This window comes from Channa argus, chromosome 9 (genome assembly GCF_033026475.1).
Source record: "Channa argus isolate prfri chromosome 9, Channa argus male v1.0, whole genome shotgun sequence".
NCBI classification, from domain to species: domain Eukaryota; kingdom Metazoa; phylum Chordata; class Actinopteri; order Anabantiformes; family Channidae; genus Channa; species Channa argus.
In genome coordinates this window covers 25,996,226-26,008,896 of record NC_090205.1, presented here as the reverse complement: position 1 = coordinate 26,008,896, position 12,671 = coordinate 25,996,226, and the positions used below count along the sequence as shown (strand labels likewise).

Sequence of the window (12,671 nt, the reverse complement as noted above, 5' to 3'; positions counted from 1 at the left end):
TATGTGAAGGATGAACGTGTACGCCTCAGTCCATTCCAGAGTCTCTCTCACCTTCCGCCATTTAGCACAAGCATTGACACACTGACTTACAATTTGGCTGCTTTTCTTTTACTTGTATTCTCACTTCTCACTTTTTATGTTTCTCTCACTGTCACTGTTTTCACTCGGAATGCAGGTTTTCCACACATCTGTTCTGTAAAAGCCCACACTGCTCTGCCTGTGATTGGCAGATTGGACATTTTCACCTTGACTAATCTCAGTCCTCATGCCTAAACCAATGGCAATTAGTACTGGCCAATCAGAGACAGGTAGGAAGTCCCTGTTGTGGTGTCGAAGTAGTGGCGTAGTAGTGGAGGGGTTGGTCGTCATAAAGTCTCTACCAAAATTGAATTAAAAACTCAATGATATGCCAGTTCTGAGTCTGGACCTGGATCTGGACCCCAGTCCGCCTATTAGCGACCGCTGCTGTGAAATATAACTTATTGTTTTAACTTATAATATAACTAACTGTATATAACTAACTATAACTAACTGATTTTAAGGCTACCTTAAAGATTATGCAGATTATGTTAATGTACCTTAATAACCAAATATTACGTTGACTGAATATTGCATGTTGTCTAAACTTTTTGCTGGTTAGTTTGCTTGATTTATATTTGTTAATTCATTGTACTACCAGAGTAACAAATTTATGTTAGTGTCATTACAATGGTCTGTTACGTAAACCCCGTATGTCTTCATTCAATATTTTTAGAACTGATTTAAACCTCAGTCTCTGCTCATTTGAAAAATTCCACCCTAAATGAAAACAACACTCATTAATTTACTCGCCAGTTTTGTCGATTTTTTTTCATAGAAGTGTGTTTCAAAATGTATTTAATTATTAATTAAGAGATTACTTGTCAGTGTCTCAAAGAACAGCACTGGCAGTGGTGCAGCGATATTAACTTCTAAAGCTTTTTGAGCAGGGCTCACCCGTCTAACCAATCAGAGAAGGTATTTCCTAAGCACAACACTGGGAATTTCTATTAGATGCTAACAACAGCATTAGTACTTGACTCTCTGGGTGAACTGAAATTGAGCGTCATGCACAAAGTTTCTTGACTCCCAAAAGTTGCTTTAAAGACAAAGAATACACGCTGGGGAAATAATTTAATGAGTTGAGTGAACTCTGAGAAATTCATCATAATTGTTTTGAAGTTAAAATACATCATATCAAAAACATTTCATGCTTATTAGATGTTTTTGAGAATGTTTATGTAAATTCTGACCAGAATTACTTTGAAAATATAAAAGTTAGTAATTAATATAAAATAAATGACTGATAGATTTTGCACGAAATGTGCACATTATGATTTTACATTCATCATGAAATATGTTACTTTTTAATATATGATGCATTACTACAACCAGTGTTTAAAGTGTTTACTACACTTACATAGAAATTATCAGTAATAATAATACACATAATAAGTAACACTGACTGGGGCTTTAATGACCATATGACTTTTGAAACCAAGTACATTTTGCTGATAATACTTTTGCCAGATTTTAAATTCAACACTGTATGTTGTATTGTTCCTTGTACTTAAGTGAAGAACATCACATTCTTCTTTCTTCTCTAGTAAAAAAAAACAGTACAACACTTAAATGACTAATGAAATAGACTTTATGTATAATCTACATGTTCGCAATTTATGCCCCAATCCACTGACTAAAAGGTTCCAGCTCAGATGAAAAAGTCTGAAGGATGGAGATTGTTTGCTGTGCACTTCTTCTTAACTAACCCTCTGCGGCTCTAACTATGGGGTTTGAGTGTATTTGTTGGTGAATGTGAGTTTGCTTCTTTCAGGATCAGAGAGGGCCTTGATTATCCGTCCACCCACTCAAAGAATCACCGCTGGAAGAAAAAAAAAAAAAAGGAAAAGGAAAAAAAGAAAATACAATTAGAGCTCCTAAAAAAGCATTGATTTCTCGGTCACTACAGTTGTAACTCGTTCACATTGGATTATTTCAGCTGTGATCACACTTGCAAAGTGTAAACCTCGGACAAAACTGGCTCCGATAGACATTCTCCACTGCAGAGCCAGTTCAAAATCGAACAATAAATGAAACTGTATCTAACTTTTCCCCGTCTACAACTGCTGGATTGAGTTAGCCCGGCCCATCTGCTGCAGCAAATGGCTCAACTCACCAGGGAGCGAGGGGAGTGAGAAAGGAGGAGATGGTGAAGGAGGGGTAAGGGGGGGGGGGGGGGGGAAGGGGGTCTCGGATTGAAAACAGATCAGCAGCCTGAAGATCTCAACACCACCGCATGTCTCTGCAACAACTGCCGAGAGAAGCCAAACCGCTTTAACTCCCACACCTTTTAGTCTAGAGACAAAGAACAAGTTTTTACAAATCATGTTCGTTTGCTGAAGGACGCGCACAGCGCTCACGCACACCAACACACACACACACGGGAGAGAGAGCGCGCGCACCTCCTGGAGAGGAAGATGGATTGTAAGAAAAAGTTAGACGCGACTTGCGCTCCGCACTGACTCACTCTCCGGGACAGAGGAGGAGGAGGAGGAGGTGGAGGTGGAGGAGGGGGTGGTGGCGGTGGTGGTGGTGGTGGTGATGCCGTGTAAACTTTGCGTGTTTCCAAACTTTTCTCAACTCGGTTCATGGAGTTTCGCGTAAAGTCCGGAGAGGCTCGTTTGCGCCTTCTGCGTTCAGCGCCAGCGTAGTTCACAGGAATCCGACTCCAGACAAAGTTTTCCACGGACAAAAAGACTTGAAGAAAGACGACAGCGAAGGTAAGAAAAGTGCCGTGTGTGTATGTGTGGGTTTTTCTTAAGCCACTCTGCCATGTAGTCTTAAAAAAAGAGAGTTCAACCGGCGACTTGCTCCTCGTTGCCTTGCGTGTCAACGGCAGATGAAGCTTTTAGGGCAGCTTCACATCTCATTTGCACTTTGAACCTATCTGACACAGGAATCCAAAAAATTTTCTGTCCTGCAACTTGATCCATATGGGAAGAGATGTGATCAGAAAAGCTCGGCGCCAAGGATCTTGGAGCTTTTAATAGTTTATCACAGCAGAGTTCAAACTGTGAAGCTTTGGTTTGATTCTTTTTTAGTGTTAATTCCGAAATAAAACTAATAATTATAGCCTCCAATATAAGTTCAACTAGCATAAAAAAAGCCTCTTTTTGCTTCTTCCACAGGTTTGTGGTTAAATAAAATGTATTTATACATTGTGACTCTCCTACACGTTTTGAGCCCTTTACTTTAATGTTAATCCCTTAATGCTACAAAGCACAAACAGCAAACATCAGGCAGAAAGTGTCAGGAATGCAGCAGCAGCAGCAGCAGCACTGGACACATTTTTGCCTCTGACAGGCCTGTGGGAGATGTGTACTTATTGTTGAAAGATTTAAAGTTTACTGTTTGTTCTGCAGGCTGAGCAGTCAACAAACACTTGACGCCTTTGTGGGGCCCTTAGGCAGCAATATTTGCTCTTGGCTTTTACCCCTATCTAATAGGCGCTGCTAATGATCTCCAAAGGCATGTGGGGACTTATGAGTCCCACTTTTTTGTTGGTTGTTTTGGCCTACATATTAATGAAAAGGGAAACTGTGTGTTTGGGTTTTTTTTTTTCCTTTCTAATGGAAGTCATGCACATTAGAAAATGGGTGCTTGGATACTTTTTTTTCGCCGCATGCTGATGAGACACAGACCCAGAAAAGTTGGAAAATCATTGGATTTAAGATCAAGAAGAGAAGCTTTTAAAAAAAGAAAACTGAGGGAATAATTCACATTTTAAAAAAAAGCTAAAACAAATTTGAAATAATATGATATTTGGGATATTTTTAACTTTAGAGTATTTGAATGTGTGCTTTCTGCTTCACATGACGCCGAACCCAGTCAGGGCTGAGGTGATTTGCATGAGAAAACAAAAAGAAAAAGTTTTAGTGCATTTGCCCATTGTAAGGAATGAAGAGTTCCAACAGTTAGGGCCTACACAGAGTGAAAGGAGTAAAGAATGGATGAGCCTATTCAGCTCATTCAGCCTCAGTTTGGGGGATTCGCTCTGCAGTGTTCAGAGACCCATAGTGGCCATGTCACTTTCATCTGCGCAGCCCTGTGTGCTGTATGCTGCTGCAGCCCCCCATTTTCACACATTGCCTCTGTGCACAGGCCCCACTTTATTGATCTAGTTCCTTTTTTTTTTTTTTTTTACCTCTTTTCTGGAAGTCCGAAGAAAAATTAATGAACCAAATACTGGAAAAGGAGTGACTGGGTGGTGTGTGTGTGTGTGTGTGTTTTGGAGGGGTATAAGCCAAGGAGGAGGAGGAGGAGAAGGTGGAAGGAGAAGAAGAGGAGGAGGGGGTACGGCGCTTTTTGAAAGCAAATACCGATGAAGTCTAGCGTACAGGGACAGAGAGGAGGGTTTGGAGGAGAGTGTGTAGAGGGTGAGTGAATCTGAGGAGAGAGGGGGAGGAGCATCACCACCACCACCACCTCCTACACCACAATCCTGCTGAGTAAACTCCTTCAACCCCAACTCATCCCACTGTGACCCTCATTTCACTGAGCTAAGACACTGGACTGTGCCAATGAAGCCATTCATCTCATGATGGCCACAGTAAGATAAAGCACAGCCTCCGTGGGGAGGCGTTAGGTGTGGCGGGGCAGAAGAGAGGCTTTTGGGGCCTCGGTGGTTTGGCTGAAAAATGTTTGCACTGGAATTTAGCCCCTTAAGCACTGTGCAAAGCTCTGACCTGCTGCTGAATACACTGCAGATCATAGTCAGAACAAAGTTTTCCACAATATAAAAGTGACTGACTGTAAATCCTACTGTACATAAACTCAACCTAAGTGCGCATTGTCATGTTGGCAGTGTGTTTTTGAAGTTAGATTGTGTTGAACTTTCAGTTTGCCTCATTCGAGTAAATTAGTGACAGTCCCACACACACCCATATGCTGACCCCTGTTCATTGTATCTCAAGCCCGTTTCACATATAAAGTCCGGTTAATGTCAGGAGAAATCGGCCCTGGACTTCGTCAGGAGTTGCATTACTACACACATATAACACACAGCGGGAGATGTGTCAGATGTGTTCTTGATTTTAGTCGCGTGATCAGGCACAACATAATAGAAAATTTTGGCTCTGGGAAAAAGTGCTTTGTTTACAGCACATCGGAGCCATGCGTCAAAAAAAAAGTTTCTATCACTCATCTGCAACAACAGTCGAGTGTCATCAACATGCCCATTCAAATCGGCTCAGGCACACAATGTGGACTTCGGATAGAGTTCGGATAATGTTGGGAACATCTCACTCTGATATTTACGTTCTTGCATACAGCCCCTGTGGATTAAGTCAGAAGAATTTCAGGATTCCAGTACATGTGTAAATGTGGCTTTAGAGTCCATTTTTTTATTTGTGGTTGCAGGAAGCAGGAAAAGAGTAATATCAGTTTTACAAACTTCCTCGTTTTTTTTTTTGTTTGTCTCTTAGATGCAGTCCTTAATTATGTCACGCATGGAGATGCCAACTCACAGCCTTCTACAGGCCCCCTATTTGCAAATCTCATCAACCCATATTTTATTGATAATTTTGAATATGGATTATTTTGAACTTGATGGCTGCAACACATGGCAGAGTCAATGTTTACCATTGTGTATCATCCCCTCTTCTTTTAACAACTGTCTGTAAAAGTGAGGAGACCAGTTGCTGGAGGCTCTGAACTGCTCCTTTAATACCCAGACATGTAACTAACCTGTTGCCAGTTAACCTAATTAGTTGCCAAATGTTCCTCCATGGATTTGCGGCAATTACTTTTCCAGCCTTTTGTCTCCCCTCTTCCAACTTTTCTGAGATGTGTTGCTGCCATCAAAATCAAAATGAATATTCTCCATGAAATGGAACATCTGATATGTTGTTTCTGTTCTATTGTGAATAAAATATGGGTTGATGAGATTTGCAAATTCTGTTTTTATTTAATTATTTATTAAGTTCTCACATAGTTTCCCTGAGGTGAGGTCCTTAAATTAAATAGCTTGTTTTGTCCAGCAAACAACCTGAAGATAAACAATTACATTACAAAGTCAGTAAATCGAGAAATCTTCACATTTGAGAGAGAGACTAAATTTTGGGTAAAAATTTTATTCAATTATCAGAATAATTTCTGACTGAGTGACTGATTGAGCTTAGTAGCTAGGGATCCACTGGTCTAATTTATGAGCCCATATACCAGTATCGGCCGATATTTGCCTTGGTTACTGATATCAGCCTATGCACTACTAGGATGGTATCTACGTATGCCAGTGGCTAATTTGTTTTCTTTTTCTTTATGTGTATGTCGTGCGTGTGTGTGTGTGTGTGTGTGTGTGCGTGTCCTTTTAAAACTTATTTTTTACAAAAAGAATGTGAACTTATTTGTGCTCACTCAAAGAGTGCGGTGAAGGATTGAAAGAGCTTAAAGCACAACTAAGATTTATTTGTTTCCTGCCACAAATGGTTGTCAAAATAATCAAACTAATATTGGTATCTGCAAATTTCTTATTTTAAAGAAGTGGTGCATTCCTGCTAGTTGAAGCCCTGGTGCATAAATTGATTCTTATAGGTTTTGTGTGTGTGTGTGAGTGTTTGTGTGTGTGTTTTATTTTACTAACGTCTTAAAGAACCATTTGTGGTTATGTATGTGATTTTTCTCTGCACAGGGCCGTGAGGCCTGGAGCCCACAGACGGGGTGTGTTGTGGATTGAAAAATACTTATGTGCAGGCATGAATTGATGAGACTTTAATGGCCATTTAGGGGGCTGTAAAACGCCATCCCACCACTACCATCTTTCACAGGCAGCCCACACTTCAGATAGAGGAAGAAGTGAAGAAGCAAGAGAGACACATTCTTGTGTAGAGCTCTTCACTGAAGCCTTTGGCATGAGGATGGCACAGGACAATCCCTCCTTGTTTTAACGCTTGTTGTCTCACTCCCCCTCAAGGCATCCTGTTCATTTTCACCCAAGTGTGTGAGGTTAAATAGGCTCACATCATATCCGGGTTTGAAGGGTAAAGAAGGGGTGCAGTGTGCACCCCCCCCCCCCCCCCCCCCCCATCCCACCACACCCCCTCCTCCTACTTTACACTAGAGCCGCAATGAGTGGGCACTCAAATCCCAGCACAGAAAGTGAGGTCACGCTGGATTGTGGCGGTGCAGTTAAAAGAACACAATTACGCCGTCTAGACTCGCACACGTCGCTGGAAACAAGAGTGTAGGCTGATGTACATTTAACAAGGCATTTTAAGGGCTGTGGGCTAAAATAACTGACGAGCTCATTACAGGTCATTGGACCTCATCAATCACTGAATGTATAAAAAAAGGTGGCAATGCACAAATGCGGAAGAAGTAGGTTTACTCAGGAAAACTGTGTGTTATAAACTGTTATAAGTGTCTGTTCTAAAAGCGTAAAACACATTTTGCTGTGCTTGTTTGGCTTGAATAGATTTAGTGTTGATGCGTCACGTGTCACGACCAGCACAGTCCAAAGATCTTTCCATCAGGTCCTGGTTGAACCCTTTACACTTCTTAAGTTACATCCTCACTCATCGGAAAACAAATTTCCCAAAAGCAATTCTAGCAGTAACATCATGATTGTCTATCGGCCGACAAAGGAACAATGGTGGTCATAGCTTTAGGGTCTGCTGGGAAACCCTGCCCAGGTCACAGGAGGTCAGTTAATTTGTGGGAGGGGGATGGCGAGACTGATTTCATTATCTCAACACAAGATAAACTCAGTGGACAATGGAAAGTGACAGGACTCGCTATCATTGTGAGGATCCTTGAGGTCTATCGAACACACTGAACATGTTTCCTCCCTCATTGACGGTGTAAAGTGCATGTGCATTGATAATTATTGTTCAATGTGGATACACAAATGTGAACACCCAGCTCCACTGCACACATTGAAACTGTAACTTAGTGGATCCACAGAGTGCTAGGAAGCGATCAGTTTTGTGCAGGCCCATTGTTTGTGTGTTGAATACTAATTTACAATATTAAAAAGAAAATTCATAGAAATTGCATTTTATGGAAAGTAGTGTAACACCTGGTGGGTGCCCCTTAATTTTTGAAAGTGCTTAGTTCTAGACCCTTAGTTTGGTGAAAAAAGTGATTTTGATTCAATACTTTAGACTTTTCCAGAGGACTGTGTAGCGTCATGTGAAAGTTTGTTTATGCTTTGCTTGTGTAGTAGAAGCTGTTACTTCGTGCTGGCTGGAGTCAAAAGATGAGAAGCTGTATGCTCTACGACCTAAATGAGGGGAGAGATCAGGATTTCCCTTTACTGTATCATTATCACGTCTTGATCAAACACCCAGCAGGATTTTCTATGTGATCGGGAGCTCTTGAGATAGACCGACAGGGGCTCGCAGACAATGGCGTATTGTCTGCGATGTTTGCCACGGCCCTAATCTGATGCAGAGGCGACAAAATGCAGCAACACACAGAGAAAGAAAGAGGAGGGGGGAGCGGGATGTGTTTGTGCTCCTAACTCGGGTGTTTGTGTTGGAAGTTATGATTTACACTTAGGCCCTCCCATAGCTACAAAGTCGACACAGCCTCAAGGGCAGGGCGGTTGGGCTCCTTTTCTTACGTTTCCATATGATGAGAGATATTAGTTTCCAAATGGTGCTGAGCCTGTGCCAAGCCACAGTCTCCTCTTAGATACAAGCTGGAGACAAGAGATGGAAAGGCAGCGAGAGTCAAGAGTTGAGCTTGGATAAAGAGACATGTGGTTGTCTTTAGCATGAAGCTTTCTAACCTCTCCCTCATGTCTTCTACTGCCATCTTCTCTCTTCTCCCTCTGTGTCTCACTCTGGCTCGGGGCCTAAATGAGGTTTGCTCATGTTTTGTAATCTGCTCATTACAGAGAAAGTGGGATGAAAACCATGCTGGCTATGTGCGGGGCCATCTTTGCGCTCGGCTCTTTCACATGCACAGCTTTCAGAAAATTTCGCAATGTCAGGCTGCTCTAAGAGTGAACTCAGCAGTGTCAACAGGTGGTCACGGTGTAGAAGGAAAAAGGAAACAGCAGACAGCAGAATATGTACATGCAGTGTTTTCCTTGTGCTCACACATTGCTGTTTTGAAGGATGGGACTGTATATTAAAGCAGGCAGCAACAGTGAAAACAGTTGTAAAATGACTTTAGTGGGAATAGAGTGTTAAATATGGGCATTCACTTAAAAATGGTGTTGCTTTTCTTATTGGATGTCAGCGAGCCACGTTTATTTATTCTACAGTTGGGTGCAAAAAAAAAATGCAGTCCCCTTTTTTGAAATGGCTAAAAGATTTTTCTTTCATCGACATACTTAATGCACAGTTAATACAAATCTAACCATCACATATTAAAGTTTGATAATGTTTTTATTTACAAACGAAATTCAAACTCTTTATAAATATATATTTCATTATTTTACTTTTGTTAAACCTTTTTCTATCATCTCCATGATCATTTTTCACGTAAATGTAATAGCATTGGTAAGGAAATGTTTAAAAGAGTTATAGCAAAATATTGCAATATTGAAAATGATATGAGTGAAAAGGTTTGCACCCCGCTTAATAAATGTAACAGAAATTACCTTTAATTTCTGATAAATACTCGTACAAGCTGAATGTGCCTTAATATTATGTTGATGAAAAAAAACAATGTTGTGATTGATGTCATTTCCTTTGCTGCGGCACTAAGGCACCAATCACATCTCTGCATTGAATGATTATGTTGCTTGACAAAATAAATACACAAACAGTGAACAAAACAGTGAGACCAATGTTCAAATTGCTTACAGAGGCAACAGAAAGTGGTCTTTCTTTTTACTGTAACTTTAACGCCTGACACCCCTGCACCTGTCTTAACAGGCTTATGTCACAGTTTTCCAAAAGTACATTTTTCCCCTACCACATATTCCCGGTGTTTCAGGTGTCCACTGTGGGCCATGTTTTCTAAAAGCCCACCTTGTATGTGTGATAGAACGCTGGCACATTCTGTACAGAGGGCTACAAAAAAGGAGTTAGCTGTAGTAGCCATTAAAATTACAAGGTCTCACCTGTGCTTTGACAGCTGCTGCTGACATGTTGACCAGCCAACACAAATACACATGGACATCCCCCGAACTTCAAGGGGAGTCCCCCCCACCCCCCCCGCCCCATCTGACTGTGGATCACATGCAGACTGTGAAGTATCACAAGCACTTCTGATGGAGTAGTCAACTCACCGCAACAATGTGGAAGTTGCAACACAGTGAAACCTAAGAGCAGCAAATGCAAATTTTGATTTGGCCAAATCTTTACTTGCTGGCTTGTGGGCATATCCGCTGTGGTTGTGCACCCACACCACACACACACACACACACACACACACACACACACACACACACACACACACACACACACACACACACACACAAAGCCAGTTTGGCCAATCTTATTGACAGCTGAAGCAGTTGAGAGAGAGTGCTAACAACACATTTAGGAGGAATGACTCAGGCCAAATGTCTTGGAGAAGAAGCTGCTCAACTCAGCAGTGTGCAATGTTGCACTGGTGACAGCTGTGACTTTAACACACAGACACATACGTCCGCCACATGGTTACATTGTCAGCTTTTTGTTGAGCTACCTGTAATATATCGAATATATATATATATATATATATATATAAAATATATAATATATATAAAAAAACATTACAGGCCATGTTGTTTACAACGTGTCCAAGGCGACATATTCAAATTGTTAGTTATATTTCTATCCACATAAGAGACACACCAAGCCAGACCATTTCTTCATGTCACCTTCTTCCTCTGGACCTAAAAGGGGAACTAGAAAATGCCAAAAAGACTGCAGCCATTTTCAAGTCCATTAGGGGAAATAGTGCCTCCATACCAGCAGGTAACGGTAGTCTGTATGTGTGAATGCAAACTGCAAACAAAGCACCATTTTCACACCACTCTTTGTTGTTTACTTGCTTTTGTCATTTCCATTTGTCTTCTCGTGCATTGATTCAATAAGCAGAACAGCCAATCAGAGTGGTCTATCTCACCAAAGAGGACTGCTGCCGATTCAGCACGCTGAATTCACTGAAAAGTCACCGACAGGGGTCCAACTTTTGCCAACTGTTCTGGACGCCATCTGCTTGGTGTGTCTCAGCCTTCGCCCACATGAATGACGCAATAGATGACTAGACCAGTTGGTTGGTTCACCACTTCGGTCGTTAGCACCTGCCTTTGATCAGTTTATAAGGTGCCCACCGTGACTTGAATTGAAATGTATATGTGTGAAATTGTACATTCGTGGTGTGCAGTTTTATTTTTTTTTATGAACTGCAGCTAGTTCCTTGGTTCTTTAAGACAAAGACAAAAACCTAAACTGGATACATGTAGATTCCTCTCTGCTGAGGGCTGTGTGTAGGCCATGAGCTCCACATCTGTTTTGTGTTGGTTGCAGGAGATGAAGAGATCATCCACAGGATATTGCCTTTACTAGCAGGAAAGGTCAGGTTCAGGGGTGGGGTAAGAACTCATCCATAGGGCTTTTCTCTGCTGTTTTAGATTCCTTTTATATTAGATCAGTTGTTAGATGCTCATTGCTGTATATCTTCTATCCACTGGATGGTTTTGGTAAGGGATTCGAGTCCCCATGTGCAGTCTGCAGATTGTAAAAATTTGGAATGGAAGGGAGATTAATAAAAACTGGAATGTTCCGAGCAAATATTTTTTAAAAGCCCTAATTTACATGACTACATGATTAAAAACAGAATCTATACACAGGAGCCATCTAGCTCTAGGTCAAAGTGATGAATCATTTTGAATCACCACAGGTTAAATTTCCCCCACAACATACCCCTATAGACCCTGGTTTGAGAAACCATATTGTGGCAATACTCTCCTTCCTGCTTGAGTGACCTCAATGTATACATGTGTGACAGCCTGTAGTGATGTTGTTTCAACCTCTGAATCAGACTAATCGCTCTTGACTTGCTGTCAGACCCCTCACAGTCTACTTCATGGTCTTCCTTCCTTCTCCTCCTTGACATCAAAGACAGGTGATTCACCCATTGAGAATGTGTCCTAGTCTAAACTTGTCTTCTCCCAAAGGTCTTAGAGTCTCGCTGTGTATTACTTGTTAACAAAAACGTTTTGAGTTTCATGTCAAATTTGGTTATATCTTGCAAACTTTTCTGGAACACATCTATGTTTTTTTTTAAGTTAGCTTTAGATTTTCAAGGTTTTTAAAGTATGAACAGTATGAAAGTATGTGTGTAGCTTTTTTGGACAGGGGATGTCTTCCCTCCTAAAAGTTGAATATGTTTTTTTCTTCTCTTGTTTTTTAAAGCTACAAAACCTTTTTGGCCACTTGCAGACAGACTAAAAAGATCATTTTAAAAATGCTGTTTAATTTGATATAGTAAATTTCTAATAAGCATTCAGTAGAGTTGAACATGGAGCAACATGAAGCATCAATGTGTGTTTCTCTTTCTGATTGTGAGGAACTGATCGAGTGGTATTATAAAAAAAATACTGACTTGCTGCTTTAAAAGTTTATTACAGCACCAAAAATATTTTTGTCAGGTATATCAAAAGATTTCATACCTAATGATTTAGGTAAACGTATGGGAACATGTTCACTGTG

At 40.9% G+C, this 12,671-nt stretch overlaps 1 protein-coding gene across 2 annotated transcripts in view; it reads left to right on the top strand.

Moving 5' to 3' along the window:
* Window positions 1-2,605: 2,605 nt before the first annotated feature.
* The window catches only part of gli2a (GLI family zinc finger 2a), a 74,834-nt gene continuing 64,768 nt past the window's right edge, over window positions 2,606-12,671 (top strand). For both annotated transcript variants that reach the window (XM_067516194.1, XM_067516193.1), the window contains exon 1: window positions 2,606-2,798. The gene's annotated coding sequence lies outside the window, so the exon portion shown is untranslated. The remainder of the gene's footprint in view (window positions 2,799-12,671) is intronic.